General features: G+C 39.2%; 1 protein-coding gene and 1 long non-coding RNA gene across 9 annotated transcripts in view; one reads left to right on the top strand and one right to left on the bottom strand.

The window, feature by feature from the left end:
* Window positions 1–15,684, bottom strand: part of TAB2 (TGF-beta activated kinase 1 (MAP3K7) binding protein 2) — a 93,298-nt gene extending 77,614 nt beyond the window's left edge. For 3 of the 6 annotated variants that reach the window (XM_055390811.2, XM_055390813.2, XM_055390810.2), the window contains exon 1: window positions 15,552–15,651. The gene's annotated coding sequence lies outside the window, so the exon portion shown is untranslated. Of the gene's footprint in view, window positions 1–14,783; window positions 15,009–15,551 lie in introns of those variants that run through there. The other 3 variants (XM_055390809.2, XM_063707941.1, XM_055390815.2) reach the window with 3 other exon arrangements.
* The window catches only part of LOC109027366 (uncharacterized), a 75,025-nt gene continuing 68,358 nt past the window's right edge, over window positions 15,187–21,853 (top strand). For all 3 annotated transcript variants that reach the window (XR_008680809.1, XR_010134396.1, XR_008680808.1), the window contains exon 1: window positions 15,187–15,480. This is a non-coding gene — a long non-coding RNA (uncharacterized lncRNA). The remainder of the gene's footprint in view (window positions 15,481–21,853) is intronic.

The raw sequence follows: 21,853 nt of genomic DNA, 5'->3' as shown, positions 1-21,853 counted from the left end.
ACTGAAGAGAAACTTGGCCTATATATCTGCCATCTACCTGAAAATGGGCAGAAGGACTGCATAGAAGACAGACAGATTAACATTCCTTTCTTTTAAAATGTGCACAAGAAATTCCCTAGGAGACATGCTATTATGGACTCAACTCTAAACCTAGCCTACTATTTGCAATGTGTACTCCATTCAACACAAGAAATCTGGGCCAAAGTTTAGATGAATTTGCAGAAATCCATTACCACTAGGGAAAAGAGAAAAAAGAGAGGCACAATGTATGCCTCACTAATCCTGGGTTGGTGACGCTGCTATGTATGGGTGCAATCTCTAGGGCTAGAATGCTTGTTTGGAAGCATCAGAAAGACATTCAACCACAACCTGTACTCCAGAATCCCAAAAGCTCATTTACTTTAGAAAACAATCAAGTTTACTAGCTCTAAACTCTAGTAGTCTGTGTCCATTCATTCACAAATATTTACTGAGCACTCAAGCACCAAGGTATCGTACTCATGCTATAAAAACTGACATTTAGTGGGAGAAACTGAAAAGTAAACAGATAATTATAATACACATGGTAATCTTGCAATGGGGGTAAATAAAACGAAGTGCTAGAAAGATATAAATTATCAATAAGGAAATATTATTGGAGCTAATAATCAGTTACAACAGAAAAAACTTGTGGCATTTAAAAAATTTTCCAAATTACACGAATTTAAAGTACACATGATCACAGTGGGACTCAGGAGATATGTCTTTATACAAATTCTCTGTGACTAAGACTGACCTGCTCCCTTTACTGATGTATTTCTGGCTCTAAGCCTCTCCTTGCCAGCTATTTTACATTCCTGTTTTTCATCTTTATTTTTCATTTATCTCTCTGGCTGTTTTTATCTATAAGATAAATGTTGCCACAGAAAGTCATTCGGGCACTTAATAACAGTGTCAAACCCTTTCCACAACATGTAGTTACTTCATTTTATAAAGATTTAGGGCAAAGCTCTAAAAATTAGTAAGACACTATTAGATGACCACTGTTAACAGCCATTTACCTATCAAATAAGTATGATTAAGTACATATTAAATATCCATCCCCAAATCACCTCCCAATCACAAAATTTCTGTTGCATTTCATGTCACATACACAGCAGAACTAATCCAAATTTTCACAAAGCTCTTTCACATGTTAGAAGAGTCTGGCTTTTTGCTAATAAATCTGAAATTACAGTAACTAGAAAGCAGAAACAGGTATAGTTTTAAACAAATACCACTATAACTTCTTTCACATCAACTCCACTGATACTCCCAAATTCATATTTCTAGTCTGAATCTCTTGCCTGAATTCCGTTACACTGAATGAATTGCCCAGTTGATATCACTGGTTATATGTCTAAAAGGCATTTCAAAGTTAACACATCCAAAAAAAGCGCTCCTGATTGCTCAGTCTAAACTTGCTACTTTACCATGCTCCCAAACTGAGTCAATGGCAACTCCATACTTTCAATTGCTTGCGCCAAAAATCTCTTGTTATCCTTGAATTCTCTTTTATGCCTCAGATCCAATTCATCAACAATTCCTTCCCACACAGAGTTTGAAACATATCCAAAATCTGATCTGTTCTCACCCTTTCCTATTACTGTCCTGGTCCCAGCCACCATCATCTCTTTAAGTATGACAATAATTTCTAATATATTTTCCCTGTTTAAATCTTTGCTCTATCTCCAAAGTCTACTCCACACACAGCAGAGTGAATATTTAAAAAGGTAAGTAACTACTAGCTACCAGCTTAAAGAATAAAAGCCATATGACCATATCAATTGACGTAGAAAAAAGCATTTGGCAAAACTGAAGACCTACTCATGATAAAAACACTTAACAAACTACAAATAAAAAGGGAACTTCCTCAACTTAATAAACAGCTTCTACAAAAAACCTACAGCTAACATATACTTAATGGTGAAAGACTGAATGCTTTTCCACTAAGATCAGAAACAAGCTTGTCAGCTCCCACCACTATTATGAAACAGCATTGCAAGTAGCAGAGGAAGAAAAGGAAATAAAAAGCATACAGATTGGGAAGAAAAAAATGTAAATAACTGTCTCTATGCACAGGCACATCAGAAAACCCAATGAATCTACAAAATAAACCTCCTAAAACTGATAATTTAGCAAAGTCTCAAAATATAAGATCCATTCACAGAAATCAACCAACCATACTGCCACATATTAGACATGAACAATTGGAAATCAGAATTAAAAACACAGTATCACTTACAATTGTTCTAAAAAATATATATCTAGGTATAAATCAAACAAAACATGCACGGGATTTTTATGCTAGAAACTAAAAAATGCTGACAAAAGAAATAAAAGAATTAAATAAAAGACATACCATATACCATGTTCATGGATTGAAGACTCAACAAAATAAAAATGTCAATTTCCCCAAAACTGACATTTTACAGATTCTAAATTTTACATGGAAAGGAACTAGAATAGCTAAAGCAATTCTGAAAAAGGAGAATGAAGTTGGAGGAATTTCACTATCTAATTTTAAGACTTACTATATAGCAATACTAATCAAACAGTGTGGTAGTGGTGGAGGGACAGGCACAAAGATCAACGGAACAGAACAGAGAATCCAGAAATAGATCCTCACAATTACGGCTATCTGATTTTTGACAAAGGTACAAAAGCATTCAATAAAGGAAGGATAGTCTTTTTTGTTTGGGACCTAAGGTTAGCCAGTTTTCTCAGACTTGACAAGAAAGGCACAATCCATAAAAGAAAAAATACACAAAACGAACTTCATCAAAGCTAATTTTTTGCTCTGCAAAAGACCCTGTTAAGAGACTATAAAGACATGCCACATACTAGGAGAAAGTATTTGTAAATCACGTATTCAACAAAGGACTTGGATATAGAATTTGTAAAGAACTCTCTAAACTCAACAAGAAAACAAAACAATTCAATTAGAATATGAGCAAAAGACTTGAACACATTTCACCACAGAGGATATGTAGACAGCAAAGAAGCACATGAAAATATGTTCAACATCATTAGCCATTAAGGATATGCAAATTAATGGTCACTACATACTATTAGACTGGGTGAAATAAGAAATACTAATACTAATGCTGGAGAGGATGCAGAGAAACTGTAGGTTTCTCACATATTGCTGGTGGGAATGTAAAATGGTACAGCTACTCTGGAAAAGTCTGGCAGTTTCTTATTTAAACATACATTTATCACGCAACCCAACAACTGCACTCTTGGGAATTTATCCTACAGAGATGAAAACGTATTTTCACATAAAATCCTGTAAAACCTGTTCACAGCAGTTTTATTTTTACAACCCAAAGTTGGAAATTCCAAAGTCAAATTGTGGTATATCCATACAATGGAAAACTCTTTAGCATTAAAAAGGAATAAACTATTGATAAATGCAACAATTTGGAAGGATCTCAAGGGGATTATACTGGGTGAAAAAAAAAAAAAGCCCATCTCCAAAGGTAACATCATGTACGATTTCATTTATGTAACATTCTTGAAGTGACAATTACAGTGATAGAGAACAGAAGCAGATAAGTGGTTGCCAGGAAGGAAAGGTGAAACTTAAGGGGTAAAACAAGGGAGTCTCTTTATGATGATGAAACAGTTTTATAACCTAATTGTGAAGGTCACATGAATTTATACATATACATAATAATGTTACAGAACCACACACATACAAATGTCAATAAATAAACAATGTTCTAAGAAGTGAGGGGGGAAAATACAAATTAGATTTTATCTTAAAGCCCTTTGGTGACTTCCTACCCCATCCTGAGTAAAATCTAAAGTCCTTATCACAGTCTAAACACCCTACAAGAACAGCATACACAGTTGGATATCATCTACCCTACTTCCACCCCCCAACCCCCCTCAGCTCCAATTATATTGGCCTTCCTGCTCTTAGAAGATGGCAAGCACATCCCACTTAAAGGCCACTGCATTTGCTACTGCCTCTATTTTCATTCATGTACCTGCTCAAATGTTATCTAATCAGACAAGCATTATCTATCTCCTCCATATAAAGTGAAGTCTTCCTCTTTCTCCCTCCATAGAACCTTAAAATCAACAAACAGAACTCAAATGTCTTCCTCACCTGTTGCAACCCTGGTCTGTTCTGTAATGGTGAACATCACCATCACAACTATGCACCCAGGGCATGTGTGATCTTCACTGCTTTACGTCACATTCAATATTTCCTTCTCAAACACATTACCTATTCTTCTTAATTACCCCATTATCAGTGCCTTAATCTGGGTCCTAATCAACTCTCAAATAGATAATTATATGCCTGCCTCTTCCTCCCAAGTCTGGCTCTTTTCTAAGGTATTTTGTGCACTACAACCAGAGAATCTTTCTAGAATGTTAATTTAAGAACTTGTCTTCCATCCATTTGAAGGATGAAGTTAAATCTCCTTTATGGAGTATACAGGTATCTCGATGCTCTGTCTTTTTTCTAGTTTTCCACCTCACTTCCAGCTAACCCACCACTGGTACCTAATGCACTGTAGAACTACACACAGTTACTGTGTACATGTGGACTTTCCTACCTCCATCTTTCATGCATGGTGTTTCTATCTAAAAAGACCTATCTGCAGCCTGTAACTCTCTTCCTTGCCTATCTGATACACACTCAGATTAAGTGTCACCTTTCCTAGGAAGATTTCCCTGTCATATCCTTTCATCCCTTACTGAATAGGAGATACTGCCTAATCCTTATCCATAGGAGACACTACCTCCTATGGATTCCTAAAGTATTTTATGTTTAACCCCGTCACAGCATTTGTCACGGTATATCACATGTGTTTGTATATATGTCTCTTAAGGACAAGAACTGTATCTTACATATCTGTCCACCCCTTTGACCTAGCAAAGTACAGGCACACAGCAGGAACTCAAAACTATTGGATAAGTAAGGTAGTTTGAATAATAAAGAATGTAGAGGCCGGGTGTGGTGGCTCATGCCTGTAATCCCCGCACTTTGGTAGGCCGAGGTGGGCCCATCACAAGGTCAGGAGATCGAGACCATCCTGGCTAACACGGTGAAACCCTGTCTCTACTAAACATACAAAAAATTAGCCAGGCGTGGTGGCATGCGCCCACAGTCCCAGCTACTTGGGAGGCTGAGGCAGGAGAATTGCTTGAACCTGGGAGGTGGAGGTTGCACTGAGCTGAGATTGCACCACTGCACTCCAGCCTGGGGGACAGAGCAGACTCCCTCTCAAACAAAACAAACAGAATGTAGAGATGAGACACAATAGAAGAATGAGTAAGGCAAGATTTCTTGGGTTAGCCAGCTATTCTGCACAAGCATGTCATAGAGGACATATGAAATACGCTCTATGGAGTTTCTGTTCTTTTGATCATGTGATATTCTATAAAAGTTGATATACTGATAGATAGCTTGGTTTGGTTAAGATGACCACTTCAATCTTCTACCTAATTACTTCAACTAGGTAATGAACTAATTACCTTCAACAAGAGCACTTACTTCTTGTTCCACTTGCAAAATTACAGCAATGGCTCTGTCATCTTTTAAATGTATGGCAATGTTCATGAGGGGAAAAATCTCATGAAGAGAATGAGTATGTCTCATGCAGGCCAAACAATTACCTCAGCTAGACAATCTCGAAGGGCATTCAACATGTGTCAATGCACTTTTATATGCAAAAAAGCAGAATCGCCATATGTGGAAGTGGGAATTTTCTTCTGAAATCCCCATTTCCATGTGCTTATTTTTCCATTTCCTATAAAATCATCCTAAGAGTTGGCAAGCAGTACTTTAGTCAAGTACAATTCAGGTACATGCTAATCATGGGGTAAACAGTAAGTCACTCTCAATGCAAATTATAAAATATCTGTATTTCTAGCAACTTTTATTTGACACGGATCCCTTGGATGGTTCCTTGAGCACATTTTCTCACAATTCTAGTAACTACTTAACTGTGACACCTACATACATCTGCAACATACAGCTGCTTAACTTCTGAACGGCAGACACCCATGTTTATCAGGTCACTAATTGCCTTTTAAAAATTAACCAAGTTGCCAGGCTCAGTGGCATGCCATACGTAGTCCTAGCTACTTGGGAAGCTGAGGCAAGAGGATGGCTTGGGCCTAGGAATCGAGACCAGCCTAGGCAACATAACGAAACCCCCATTTCTAAACAAATAAATAATAAATCAATAAAATTAACCAAGCAACTATGTCATAATTTGTGCTCAGTAATTAAATGGAACATTTAATCTGTCTTAAATTTTTAAAAAACGACCATCTTGCCTGTATTTTATAATGATGACAACCCTAATAGAAACCTACAATCAGGAAATGCTAGTATAAAAGAAAAGTGTAGAAGACAAAATAGTCCATAGGATATCAAGAATGTGGAAGCAAATATCTATATAATAGGCTTTGTACCACAGATCTGAATATTAATATTTAAAGGCCAGTTTCTCCCACTTAAATTTTTATGCAATTATTAGCTTTGCTGAACATAAGATAAACTCTTGCAAACTACAAAAAAGCAAAATTAACTTGCTGACCTAATTATTACTGATATTAAGTGACCTATCTATCCAAAAGGATGTGAAAATGTTAGGTTTTTTAAATAATGGCATTTGATCAAAACAAAAATCAAATTTCTGTGCATAATACTTCACTCTACATGTTGACTTTTCCAACAGCAAAAGCTAAAAACCGCTTAAAAAAACAAGGCTGAGGATGGGTGGATCACCTGAGGTCAGGAGTTCGAGACCAGCCTGGCCAACATGGTGAAACCCTGTCTTTACTAAAAATACAGAAATTAGCCAGGCAGGGTGGTGGGCACCTGTAATCCCAGCTACTCAGGACGCTGAGGCAGGAGAATTGCTTGAACCCAGGAGGCGGAGGTTGCAGTGAGCTGAGATTGCAACACTGCACTCTAGCCTGGACAACAGCGCAAGACCCCGTCTCAAAAAAAAAAAAAAAAATAACAAAAAAACACAAGGCTGAAAAGACCGACATGTACCTTATAATTCTTTCTGCCATGATAACATGTCATTTATCCAATGATTAATGGTTCAATCTCCTATTTGTGCTTCTGGTTTTATTTTACAGATTGCACAAAAACTGCACACGTGTAAGATTAAAGCATATTTATTACCTCTAGGCTAAGAGATTTCATGTATATACACTTCGGAATGTTCTAAGCCTATGAACTTAATAAAATGCAATGACTTTTTTAAACTGTCTTTTTTTTTTTTTTTTTTTTTTTGAGATGGGGTCTTGCTTTGTCACCCAGGCTAAAAATTTTTGTCTTAATCTACTGAGTAAACCAGTGTAACTGTTGTAGACTATTTTGTTGTAATAATTAGTATTGAATGCTATTTGTATAACCAATATTTTAACATAATAATACAATTTGTTTACTCTTCCTGGTACTATAGCAATACAGATAACTTATTAACAAAATATAAAACCATTGCTATAGCTGCTGTTAAAACAGGCTGGGTGTGGTAGCTCACACCTATAATCCCAACACTTAGGTGGGAGGCCAAGGCAAGATGATTCCTTGAACCTAGGAGCTCAAGACCAGCCTAAGCAAAATAGGAAGAACCCTTCTCTACAAAAAATAAAAAGTAAGCTGAGCGTTGTGGTACGCATCTGTAATCCCAGCTACTTGGAAGGCTGAGGTGGGAGGATCACTTGAGCCTGGGAGGTCAAGACTTCAGTGAGCTGTGGTTGTGCCACTGCATTCCAGCCTGGGCAACATAGCGAGACACTGTCTTAAAACATAAACATAACAGAAAAGTACAAAGATCATTTTACACAGATAAAGTGGCACAAGTTTTGTAGTATTATATTAAACCTCATATTTGAGGTGTTTTCAAAATCTTATCCATGCCAATTTTCTAATGCTTTTCCTAAAAAAGAACTATATTATAGATTTGTGGACTAATTTCAAATTGAAAATGCAGCTTTTCCCACAGGAACAGGCAAGAAAAATACAAAGAATTAACAATCCGTATGTTTATTTTGTAGTTAAAAAAATAATGATGATGTTTTGTTTGTTTCATCTTGGTCTAAAGAGTTACAGTAAATTAAAAAGTATAGAAATTCTTTTTTCATTCTATTTGTTGAGGAAAAATGAAGTGGACAGATACTTTGAAGAAAAAACCTAACGAAGCAAAATTCCAAATGTAAAATTACTTCCCATTACTTAAGCTACATATCCTAATGTAACTAGAACAAGAATTCACCTGTTCTATGTAAGGTAGGTATTACTATATCCATTTTTCTGAAGAAAACTCCTTGGCTCAGAGTGTGTGAATGATGTCTAAAACCACATAGCTATAGTCAGCAACAGAACTCAGATTTGAACTTGGGCTCATCTGGTTTTAAAGCCCAGAACTTTTATTATACTTCACTGACTCCCAAACACGGTAAAATTAAGATATTTAGTTAAAGAGGTGGGGGCTGAGAAGCTGAAAAATTAACAAAGAGATCAACTCAAAATCAAAAGCAGTATTTTCCTAGCCTGGGCAACAAAGGGAGATCCTGTCTCTACAAAAAATTTTTAGAAATCAGCTGGATGTAGTTGCGCACACTTGTAGTCCCAGCTATTCAGGAGGCTGAGGTGGGAGAAAGGCTTGTGCCCAGGAGTTTGAGATTGCAGTGAGCTATGATTGTGTCACTGCACTCCAAAAAAGAAAAAAAAAAAAAGTAATATTTTCCACAGTTTAAAACCAGGTAAAGTCTCTTCTACCCCTATGGCCCCAGTTCATACCAGAATTACTGCTTTTGTTGATTTCTCTGACTAAACAAAAGTTGCTTGGCCTGAGGACAATGTTCTGCAAGGTCAAGTTGCTGAGTTCAAGTTTTCATCTGCATTAGCAAGTATTTTCTCTCATTGATGAGGAATGGAAAGTCACTCCCCTGAACTGCCCTGCCACTGGCTCTATACTGATGAGCCAAGCAGTATCTCTGGCCTGCTTCACTGGCAAACTGACAGGAAGCAAACTTGTGATGTGCTCAATTTTGCTAACATTAAAAAAGGTAAACATTAAGATATTAAAGGTCAAAAACAATTTTCCTTAATATCAATGTGAGAGTAAAACTTTAAGCTAAAATTCAAAATAATATTAATAATATTATTTAATGATTCAGATGATGGTTAATAAACTGGTGAATAAAAATTTATAGGTCAAAAATTACTCTTTCCTACACATTTTAATGGATTATTTTAGACAAGTCTATTATTAACAATCGGCATTCACACATTTCTACCAAAATCTCTGCTAAAATCCCCATTCCTATACTCTTGCTGCTTCTCTCTCTCTCTCTGCAGGACCTTTCCAACCTCTACTTTATTATCTGGCTTCTGTGACTTGTACTAGGAGCACTGGTACTAGGCCGGTTTTTGTTTTTCTTCTTAAGTGAAACAAGAATTCCATTTTCTTTTAATAAGGCAATTAAAATACTACAAATTCTTATACTGCTCTTGTCTCTTGTACTTGTTTGTAGGTAAATCAGACTTCCTTTCTGAAGCCACTCAAACTGACACCTTGTTGGAATTATTTCTGTCCTGTAGTAGACAGTTATTGTTCAAAACAAGCAAAGAAACAAAAAAATTACAAGAGTATAAAATATTCAGTTGTATGTATTCCTATCTCATTTCTAAAGTAGTACTGTGGCACATCAAATACTAAAATGAAATACTTATCATCCTATTTGTTCATATTTGAATATAAAGCACACGATATATGCTTTGTGGAGAACTTTTTAAAAATCCAAGAAATATTTTGGGTAAATGACTGAAAGCCTCATAACCTGACAGAAGTCTTAAGTTTGGGGAAAGCTAAAATTATTATTCTTTAGATAGAGGATAACTTACAACAGAACAGGAAAGAGTTGACTGGTACTAAGATTTAAGCATCTGAAGAATGCTTAAAATACTGTGAAGATGGGAGGTGGGATGCTGGTGGGACGTTTTCACTTTTCAGTGAAAACACCAGTATTTCCTGTATCACAGAAATGTAAGTAAATGACCAAGCTATTTAATCCATAAAACCAGGACAAATCTACACTTTCATTGAAATTATCTTAAAAAGATAAGGTAAACTTGTTCTTTAACAGTTAAGAGCAAATAATTATTCACAAATTTTCTTCTACTCTTTTAAAAACTGCTATATTACTTTTTCACTTTGATGCTAATAACATCATAGAAATAGGTTAATGAAGACTAATCTAGCTACAAATAATTGATTTCTTCCTCTCAATTTCTAGAATATTTTTTGAACTTTTGGCTAGATTCACAAAATAGCATTTAAGAGACTTTGCATAATGATATCTTATTCAGTGCTTAAAATTAAAAGTAGAGATTCCAGTGCAGTCACCTTTCAGACTCAGGAGTTTACTACAAAAAGAGCTGTAATTTACAGAAAAATGATCATTAAGAACTATTCAACATTTAACACACAGTATTTCCTGAGCTCTTAACTACAGGCCAACCACTGAAAATAATGTGAAGACAAGACTGAAAGGAAGACATGTTCTGCCCTTGAGGTGCTGTTTCGTGATCTTCCAGTCTAAAAATGAAAATAAGTATTGCAACTTGCATGGTTATTCCACTTTTCCCTCAAAAATCCCATTCACAATTTGAGTTATTTTATCTTTGCAAAAACTTTCCTTAATAATTTGTATAACAGATTCTTTGAATTAACAAGTAAAATAATGACAAAAAGCAAACATTTACTCTATAGTTACTATGTGCCAGGCACTGTACTAAATATTTTAAAAGTATTTACATGAATTGGAATTTTATACACTATTTGTTATTTCCTTGTTAAAATGCTGAGATCCAGCTAATCAACCTATTCAACAAGATTCGACACAATGTTCCTTCACCAGAAAAAGAAAGATATCCTATCCATTTTACACAGAAGAAAACAAGCTCAGAGAAGCTAAGGAATTGTAACTGGTCCCAAATCTAGTGGCAAAGCTACTAAGTGGCAAAACCAGGATTAAAAACTCCGATTTTCTATCCAGCCATAAAACAGCTTTCTGAAATACTAACAATAGGAAATCGCTGTTGAAACTCTGTAACTTTGAAGTATAAATACAATTGTGTTCTGAAATTTGAAGTGTATTCTTAAAGGAAAAATTTTATGTATGGGATAGGTTTTGCTTTTTGAAATCAAGGATAATACCCATTACACAGTTTTTAAAAAGCTCAATAAGCAATGTTCATTCCCTAACTCCCTTTTCCGTTTTATTTTTCTGCACAGTACTGTTTTGTCCCAGGCATATTACACTGTACTCATTTATTAAGTCTTTTACCACTATATGTAAACTATATGAAATGTAAACTATATGAAAACAGCTATTTTTGTCTGTTCTTCAATACGGCACCTCCAGCATCTGGAAGAGTCCCTAGCACATAATAAGTGCTCAATAAATATTTCTGAAATGAAGAAAAGCTTGGCACACAGTAGGCATTCAATAAATATTAGTTCCTTTCTCTTTATTATGCAGGATATCACTCCCTGGGTACCACATTCTGAACTGGAATACATGATTAGAAATGAAATAAAATTTCTTATTAAAGTTTCACATTACACATGAGTAAGGCAAATCAAAAAGTCACATTCAGCAAAGCCTCATTTATGAAGCATAAAGGTAAGGGGGTGTATGTAAATTAAATTTTGAACAAATGCACTTTTAAGTGCCAAAACTTTAATCAATTTTCATAGACATCTTTTTATTCATATAAACATACACAATTTTACTTTGTGATAATTCTGACTTGGATGTCCTGAAACATCACTTGTCAGCTCACACTTCTCACTGTGCTCACTCCTTTTCTAAGGAATAGGAAATAAAGTAAACATATTCTGTAAAATGAGTCAATAAAAATCCAAGTAAAAATCCAAGTGAAACGCATAACCTCAATGTAGCAGCTGTGCGATCATTATTCTGGCATCTTTTTCTTTTCCTAGGAGGCTGAATGAATGTAGGTTAAGTACCACTTACTAGTAAATAGGCTGTTTTGAGAGATGGAATACTTAGAAAAAGATAGCACCCTCTTAGCAGTTTTATCAAGATCAGTCAAGTTTAGTGATTAACTAAACATAAAAAGTATAACTCCTAAGAGTACTTACTCAGGTTTTTTAGCTTTCTGAGTAAGCAGCGTCCTTGATTTTTTAGGACCAGAATCATAAGAAACAAAATGTTAAAATACTGTTAAGTATTCTGGAAATATGAGCCAGAGGCAAAAACATATGAACATGCATACATTTAAATTCTATATAATTTCAATGTCTCCAAATCCTTATCATTTTAATACAGAGGGTTTTAAATAAGATGACATATATAGAGTGTCAGAACCTATGAAAAGGTTCAGAGACAATCTCCTTTGTACAGTTCAGCATGATCATTTTCCTGTGCTTGGCAGCCACCGCTACCCACATCTCCACATTCCTAGCTGCCTAAAACTTTTCATCTAATTCTCTGCTAGCATCTTATCCTCTGTCTCTCCTCCTCCTTATTACTGTTTTGCCCAATCTTCACATGTGCCTCTGTTATTACCTCATAATCCTTCCATTCTAGAGAGACCCAATGTTAGATCAAATAAAGATGACATAAGTGAAACAAAGGAAAAGTGCTACTAGTGTTCTCTGGGTCATGGGAACCTGGCCAGAGAGAGATATAATGGAATTATAATTTGGATTTTTCAATTACAGTTTAATTTATGAACTTTATATATTATAAAGATTATCAGGAACTTCCCCCCAAAATATCTATAACAAGGCAAAAATTCTAAAGTATAATAAAAAATAAACTTTTAGTCTTGATCTGTTTATATAACTCAAAAAAAATGCTGTTTTAGAAAATACACATTCCTCAAGGACTTTTTTTGCAAGTAACTCATAGAGTAAAACAGCCTACATTATACTTATTTTTCAAAATGCAGTAGGTTCACAGATACTCATATGTACATTTCACTCTAAACAGTATTTTGTGAAAAGAAATTTTCCTTACTGGGAAAATTACGGATGTAGAATAAACTTCTATTTCTGCCAAGACACAAATGTAATAAGACATTTAACCAAGTGTAAGCTGTTAATACTAAAGAAGCAATTCTCAATACTGACCTAAGTGGGGATCTGCCTACATAACTGCGGAGTTTAAAAACCTCATTTCATTAGGCATTTGGGAGGCTGAGGCGGGTGGATCACCTAAGGTCAGGAGTTCGAGACCAGCCACGTCATCATGGTGAAACCCCATCTCTACTAAAAGTACAAAAATTAGCCGGGCGTGGTGGCGAGCGCCTGTAATCCCAGCTACTGGGGAGGCTGAGGCGGGAGAATTGCTTGAACCCGGGAGGCGGAGGTTGCAATGAGTCAAGATCGCACTACTGCACTCCAGCCTGGGTGACAGAGCGAGACTGTCTCAAAACAAAAAACAAAGAAAACAAAAACAAAATTAGAAAAAAATTGTTTCCCAGTCTTAGCAATACCCTTAGCTGAAGGCAAGCGCTTTTTTCCACTAGAGGACCAAGCATAGGTGTGATTTCAATCAAACGGGATTAAGTTAAAATTTATTTTTCAGAAAATATGTATTTGATGAGGTTCTGACCATTTTATCCACTTCTTAATGAGTCACTAAAGCACACGTTCTACCATGAAATAGTTAACTAAAGGGGGTTCAATAGTAGCATTTCATCAGTGTCCTTAAGAGAATACTTTTAAACTCAGGAAAAGTTACTCGATGCACACCAGAGAAAAAAGAAATAATGGAGTATATTCAGGGGATAACTTATTCATCTATAATTGACATATTCAACTTTCAGTTTGATTCTTGAAAGATTTAAAACTTAAGCACCCTCTATTAGAAACTGATCAGACTTATGGGGGAAAAACCCAAACAGAAGTTCTGAATCACTGGAATTTTTGTTCTATTTCCTGTTAACACATTGATAGTACATCATATTGGTTCCATACATGTTTTTTAAAAGCAGCAGAATCCTTAAACTAACTGTACCCTAATTTAGCCTATAGCTCATGTATCTAACAATTCTTCCCATTGTTTCTAATTAAAATGCTCAGCCAAAGCCTACAACAAAAGAAAAGCAAGTCTTCCTTTATTACAAACTGCCATGGTTTCAAAATTTACAGTTTCAAACGGTCAAAAGTTTAAAATCGTGATTTCGTTGTTACAAAGAATGTAAAGATATTTTTTAAAAGGTGTTAATACTCTGCTACTGTATGAAGAGTGTGGTAAGCAGAAGTGAAAAAACTGAAAGCAAATATTCTATTCCATGCCCACTAAAATTCCCGGCCAAATCTGGAATTGCATACTGATCATCATAATCTTTAGAGTATGCTAAAGCGGAAACGAAATTCCTTTTCCAAAATGTGAATCAATCTGACCCCAAAATTAGACACTTTACAAACTTACCTAAAACAGACAAAATGGATGCAAAATTATATTGCCATACAGTTGCTCTGAATACGATCTTAGCGTTCAAGAACTTTCCAATGAATAAGGGCACTCAACAGCCTGCACTGGGGGCCTAAATTTCGTGAACTACGGAGAAACCCCTGTGAGGCTGCAAATTCCCTCCGCTCTCCTGGAAAACCCTCTTATCAGAAACATTTGAAGAATTTATCCACAACAATTAAGCTGACTTGAAGAATGGAAACCTAACATCTCAAATATACTATATATGGAATAAAACATGGCCAAACACATAAATACAAACTCACATGGTCTCTGACACTTTGGTGTACGACTGTGCCTGAACATCTCACAGCATCAGCAACAGAAAGATCCACCTGTCACCTGTTCAGCACCGCCAAGAGACCCTTGCAGCCTCCCTGACTCAACCACAGTCGTAGGGTTTGAGGTTGATGGGACCGAAAACTAGAACCATCCAGTGAGATCTAAGGGGCCACATATTCATAGTAGGGCTTGCCCCCCACTTCAAAGACGGCTGCAGAAAACCAAGATCCGCAAAGGAACGATGTTCTCCCTCCCGCCCGACCCCCACATAACTGCCCCGTGTCTGTCCCCAAAACCCCCGCCCCTAAGTCATCTTTAACTAGACCTCGGCTCCCCAAAAGGAGATTTTTCCTCCCCCGCCCCCACCTCACACATGCCTGGGGGCGGGTCAGGGGCGCCGACGCAGGGAGGGGCCCTCCCGAGCCCCTTGCGCCCTCCCCCACCCGGGGCTCTCCTAGGCGCTCGATTCCAATGAAGCTCCCCCTCCCCCCCCCGCACGGACGCCCCGGAGCCCAGGCCCGGCCCGATGCTCCCCACCCCCACCGGACTGGGGGACTCGGGGGGCCTCCCTCTCCGCCTCGCCACTGGGGGAAGGAAAGAGGCGGAGGGAGGAAGAGTGCAAGTTAGAAGCGGACGCCCCGCACGGGCCTCGCGAGGCGGCAGAGCCCCTTCCAGACGGAGGTGGGTGCGGGGCGATGAGGGGAGAGCCAGGTTGGGGATCCCGCCGAGGCCCGGCAGCGCTGTCCGCTTACCCTTTGCCGCCGCCGCTTCCCCCTCCTCCTCCTCGGCCGCCGCCGCCGCCTCTCCCACTAGGGCAGCCGTCTCCACCGTCGCCTCCGCCACCACGGCCGCCGCCAGCGCCGCCGCCGCCTCCGGTTCCACCCGGCAGGGGGGACACCTCAGCCCTCCCTCCCTCCCCGCTCAGCCCCCTCCGCTCGCCCGCCGCCGCCAACTCCCTCCGGCCGCTGCCGCCGCCACCGCTCCTGGCTGAGGGGGAGGGGAGGGGGTCGGGCTGGGTCGCCCCGCCGGCGGCTGCAGCAGATCAAAAACGACGGCTGGGCGGCGTCGCCGCTCCCCGATCCTCGGCTCCGGCTCGCTCGGCCTCCCCACCTCCCTCTGCCCCCACCCCCCTCGCGCTCGCCTGCCCTCCCCCCACCCCCCCAGCTCTCGCTCGCTCTCGCCGCGGCTCCGCCAGCCCAGTCCAAATCAAAATACTGTCACACAATATGGCGGCGCGGCGGCCGGCAAACACCGCGAGATCTGCAGCCGCGGCTGAGGCGGCGGCTGTGACGAGGCCTCCCCTAGCCGAACGGCGGGGGAGCAGCCGGCGGCGGCGGCGGCTGCGGCCCGGGGATGCTCTTCCTCCGACCTGTACCCCTCCCCAGACACTCGCAGTCTCTACGCCTGTCTTGCTAGGGCTGGAGGGAGGACGCGGGCCGCCGCTGGGGCCGTGCGAGGGGGGTGCCGGTGCGGGCAGCCGGAGGAGGGCTGGGACCCCCTTTCTCCGCCTGGGCCCCCCATCCTTGGGGGTAGGGTGCGGGTTCCACCTCCCGCCACGGGGGCCGCTAGCAGTTTGGGCTGAGGGAAGAAAGGAACTGAGCTCGCGTCCCAGCTGCACCTCGCGGAGGGGCTGGCCGGGTCCGGAAGCGGGTGGCGGGACTTGCGGGGCGGCCGGCGGCGCCGCGCGGGTGGGGTCCGGGGGCCCGGCCGGACCCCGGGGCGCTGCGGCGGCCGAGAGCAGCAGGTGGGCCCGCGGCGGAGGCTGGCGCCGGGTCGCTGCGGGCCGGGACACACCCCCTTGGAGCCCGATCGCACCGCCGGCTAACGGGAGGGACCCGTGCGGAATCGTCCCTGGGGTGTGCGGGAGACGTCTTGGGAGCCTCACAACTGGCAACTTCGAGACTTGGAAAAAGTGTCGGCTTCCGACTTTCCTTGAGCAGTTGAGGGGGAAAAAAGAAATCTAAATGCTGCGAGGGTTTCGTTGTTTCGATTTTATTTTAATTGCACGTTCCTAGAAGTCCTAGAAGCAGAGCCAAAGACTAGCTTTGCGGGAAGAGGGGGGGCCTTCAAGTTTCTATCTCCTTAAATAAATATTTGTTTAGTGTCCCCCTAGGGAAAAAAAAAGCGTGTTTAATACTCAGACGTTTCTCACAATGTGAAATATTTATTTAAAAATTCTAGCGCTTCCATGGTGTCCAAAACACTAGGGCATTTTTCTGCCCCTGTCCAAAATGTCCATATCCCTGCCAGTTTCTTCCTTGAAACAATTCTTACTCCAGAGAAAAATCCTAAAGGACCATTTTTATACTTTTATTTCCAGTGTGAGCACTGTAGCTACAGTGAGAATTTTTTTTAAAGCATCTTTTAAATAGTAGAGCCTTCCTCACAGTTAAAAGTTCTTTCTCCCCACTTCGTTTTTCCTCATTCATCCTTTGAAAATACCTGAAGTCTGGGCTATAGCACCAATTCAAATACTTTGCCATTTCAAAAGCTGAAAGTACTTACGATTTACAATATCGGAATTTAATTATTCTCCATTGGTGATACCATTAAGAGAAGCAAAAGTAAAATTAGGATTTACAAAATTGGAAAGATTCTAGTTTTACTGGCGAGAAGAAATCATTAACTTTAACGCTTTACAGCAGTTCTCTGAGGAATTATTTCCATACTCAATGATAAAATAATTGATTAAATAATTTTAGATAAACTGAATCCATTAAGTAAATTTCACTTGTCTTTGAAACCATTATAAAGTACAGAGGCAACAATTGCTTTTGAAATGGTAGGATGATGTATTTTATGCAAATTTTTAAAAAATTTTATGGAATGTACATGTACGTATTTTAATAGAAATATAATGCTTTATAGATATAAGTGTGAGCAGGTCAAGTCTAAAAACCAGTGGGGGGCAAAGAAGGTATGTATAACAAATACATCCTTGCACCAGCAGTGAACTTAGAGCTATGTAGTCATGAGGAAGCATCAGACAAACCCAAGTAGAGGAAAATAAAATATAAAATAACTAGCCTGTATTTTTAAATCATGACAAATGTCATAAAAGACAAAGACTGCAGACTAGAAAAAACTAAAGACATGGTAACGAAATGCAATATGTGACCCTGAACTGGATCCTTTACTGGAGGAGAAAAATGTCATATAGGACATTATTGGGATAATTGGCGAAATTGGAATATGGGCTGTAGATTAAAGAATTGTATCAATGTTAAATTTCCTGAATATGTTTGCATGAGAATATCCTTGTTTATAAGCAAACACACTGAAATATTAAGGGGTAAAAGAACATGATATATGTGATTTTCTCCCAAATGGTTCAGAAAAAAATAAAATACATACATATACACACATACACACATCTGTTACACACATATACAGAAAGAAGAGATTGATACAATTTAAACCTTGGTGGTGAATCTGGGTTATTTTTAAAATAAAACAATTAAAAATTGGTGAATCCGGATGTTTTTGTACCGTTCTTGCAATTTTTGGTAAGCGTGAAATTATTGGTAAGTAAATAGTGTTTAAAACCCAAGAGCTTTAAACTTCAGAGAGTTCCTTTATCTCACTAAGAGGAGGACTGTTATGGATAGAGAGATGATAGATCCTTTTACAATGGAACTGTCCCTCTGTTCCGAGTAACCAGAATTTTGGTCATTCAGCCTTTTGTTCTTCCTTATTTAATCTATTTGAATTTGGGACAAAAATAGTTAGGAGTCTTTGTGTATTTGGTAAATGTGATTTCTGTATTTATTGATTCAGTAAATATTCAGTGTCTTTTATCCTCAAGACTGGAGAAAATAAAAAGGAAAAAACAAGACTGGCTTTCAGGTGCTCTCTGTAGTCATTACAGGAAAAAAAAAAAAAAAAAAAGATATAGTTCCTGGACTACATTCAAGAGCTTTTTAGTCTAGTAAGGTCCTGATACAGTAGCCACTTGCTACCTGGGGCTGTTTGAATTTAAATTAGTTAAACAAAATTAAAATTCAGACCTCCAGTTGCACTAGCCACATTTCAAGTGCTCAATAAACCATGTGTTCCATCTGTTCTATGGAACAGGGCTTGTAGTAGAACAGACTGCACTATATAAATAGCATTGATACAAGGTAGCTGGCAATAAATACCATTGAAACTTAGGGGAAGAGGGATTACTTTGCACAGGGTGGAAGTGGAAGAGATATCAGGGAAAGTTATAAGAAGATTGCATATAAACAGGTGAAAGTGAAGCAAAAAGCAAGAGTATTCCAGGCAGAGAAAACATGCACATAGCAGAAAAGGGACAGATATCTGTGAGAGCACTTCATTCTGTGTATCTGTTAACAGAAGGTAGGTAGAGGAGGGAGGGTAGGGCTTTATGAAACCACAAATGCTGAGCTGCTGAGCCTGGACTGTTCTCTAGGCAATAGGAAGTTTATAAAGGTCTTTGGACAAGACAACAGGAACAAATGATTCTTTAGGAAGGATAATCTAGCAGGTACATGAAATAGATTAGGTTCGAAGTCACAAAGACCAGATAGGACTGTAATAGCCCAAATGAGAGATAATGAAGAGTTGATATAGTGTGGTCTATTGCATGTGTTTAACTTTAAACTTAAATCCCAATCTGTAATGGCTTAAGTAATGAAGAATTTGATATCTCAAAAATTTGGAAATTTGGAAATTCCAAAGTAGCATAGACTTCAGGTCTGAAAGATTGAGAAACTCAATGATATCATCAAGGACCAGGTCCTTTCCATTTCTGCTTTGCTATCTTGGGTGCAGGCATCACTGTCTGGTTAATAGTAAGATGGAAGATGGTAGTGGTCATTCAAAGCATCCAAGCCATAATGTCCAGAAGAAGAGAGATCATCTTAAGAGAGGGAAAATGTTTCCCAGAACTGCTCCCCACACCTCCTGACTGAATTCCTTTCCCTTCCTCTCCCATCTCCTAGGCCATAGTTGGATTGCATGCTCATTCCTGAATCAGTCCCTGGTCTACGTGGTGGAACAAGTGTCAGGGAGTCAAAGATGGAGAAGTAAGAGTTAAAGATGACTCTGAGGGTTTGAGCCAAATGACTAGGGAACAAGAGAAGAGAAGAAGTTATGGGAAGAAAGATTATTTTTGTAATAGTCCTCAGTTTGAGATGCTAAAGAGACGTCCAGCTGGATATGACCAGCAGGTGAAAACATGGGACTGGAGCTCAGAATGAAGATCAAAGTTGAGGATGTACATTGGAAGTCATCTGCAGAAAGAGAATAAATAAAGCCATGAGATTGCCAAAGGAGAGGAAGCGTGACAGGGGCCCACAAAGCAACCCTGGAGGGAGAGGTGCAAACAGGGAAGGCATGGTCAGCAAGCTAGGCAAACCTGGGCCATGTATTGTACAGAAATCAGGGGCAACAGATGGAGTTTCAGGAAGGCCAACAGTGTTAGGAGCTGTGGAGAGAGAGGGCTGAGGTGGGAGGATCTCATGAGGCTGAGGTGGGAGGATCTCTTGAGCGTGGGAGTTTAAGGCTGCAGTGAGCCATGATTGCACCACTGCATTCCAGCCTGGGTGACAGAGTGAGACCCTGTCTCAAAAAAATAAATAAAATAAAAATAATAGTTAAAATATATCTGCATATATTTTAAAATATTAGGTGGCAAAGATTTGAGGATGGTAATCTGATGGAACTGTAAGGTTAAAAAGCATCTGTTTAGGCAGGAAATAAGAAGCCACGGCCATATTTTTAGGCTGAGAGTAAAATTCAAAGGTGAAAAATTGAGAGTACAAAAGGATGAGATAGTGGATACAAAATTTCAGTTAAATAAGAGGAATAAGTTCAAGAGATTTATTATGCAACATGGTGACTACAATGTTGTACTCTTGAAAATCAGAGAGTAGATTTTAAGTGTTCTCACCACAAAAAATAACTGTGTAAGGTGATATGTTAATTATCACATTTCAGCCATTCCACAAGCTTGTGTTGTACAAGACATCGTGTTGTACATGATCAATATATAGAATTTTTCACCCAGCGGCAGAGAGGTTGTGGTGGCCTCCATCCTCTCAAATATGTGAAAAGCAAAGAATTTTAGGGGTTTCAAAACACATGGAGGCAGGGCACAGTGGCTCATGCCTGTAATTCCAACATTTTGGGAGGCTGAGGCAGGTGGATCACTTAAGGTCAGAAGTTCGAGGCCAGCCTGGCCAACATGGCAAAATGCCATCTCTACTAAAAGTACAAAAATTAGTCGGGCGTGGTGGTACACACCTGTAATCCCAGCTACTCAGGAGGCTGAGGCATGAGAATCGCTTGAACCCGGGAGGCTGAGGTTGCGGTGAGCTGAGATTGTGCCACTGTACTCCAACCTGCGTGACAAGTGAGACTCCATCTCAATAAATAAATAAATACAAAAAAATTTAAAAAAAGCACATGGAAAGGAGATATCAACTGATGTGATGTGAAGGAAGAGCATCATTCATTCATTTTTATCTTATTTCTCTAACATAAATGAGGTAATTTATCTGCGCATGCTTTTATGTGCACAAAATGTGGTATGTATGTGTTGTGTGATGCCACTGTGGGGAGAAGCACCCGAAGTTGTTATGAACAATTAAAAAATTTATTGCAGAGAATACTAACAGTGGGGTCCATGAGAAATCAGCAGTCCTGTTCACCTACTCAGTTACCCTTTGCGCCAGGACTAGACTTGAAAACAGAAGGAATTAGAATGAGCTAATCTTCTCATCTTTCCCTTCCTTTCATGACATATTGTAGTCTCTTTCATGAAAATCAGAATGGTATTGGTCAGCATAATTGGCAATTATTTACAATCTGTCATAACATCACCTGTCTTTAAGCTGAACTTGGGTGGTCAATACATTTAAGGTTCTTCTTCACCTTTGGATAGCTATCAAACTGTTATTTAAAAATTCTGTTATCTTCCCAACTGGCCAACAATGATGGTTTCCATTTTTGAGACTAGGTTCCAATATAAGATCTTAGAAAATATTGCTAAATGTAGAACATGGCATATTGATAACATGGGTGTAAGCACAAATGTGATAGGAATTTG

The sequence above is a fragment of the Gorilla gorilla genome, chromosome 5, assembly GCF_029281585.2.
Source record: "Gorilla gorilla gorilla isolate KB3781 chromosome 5, NHGRI_mGorGor1-v2.1_pri, whole genome shotgun sequence".
Lineage (NCBI taxonomy): Eukaryota > Metazoa > Chordata > Mammalia > Primates > Hominidae > Gorilla > Gorilla gorilla.
This window is presented reverse-complemented; position numbering and strand designations above follow the sequence as displayed.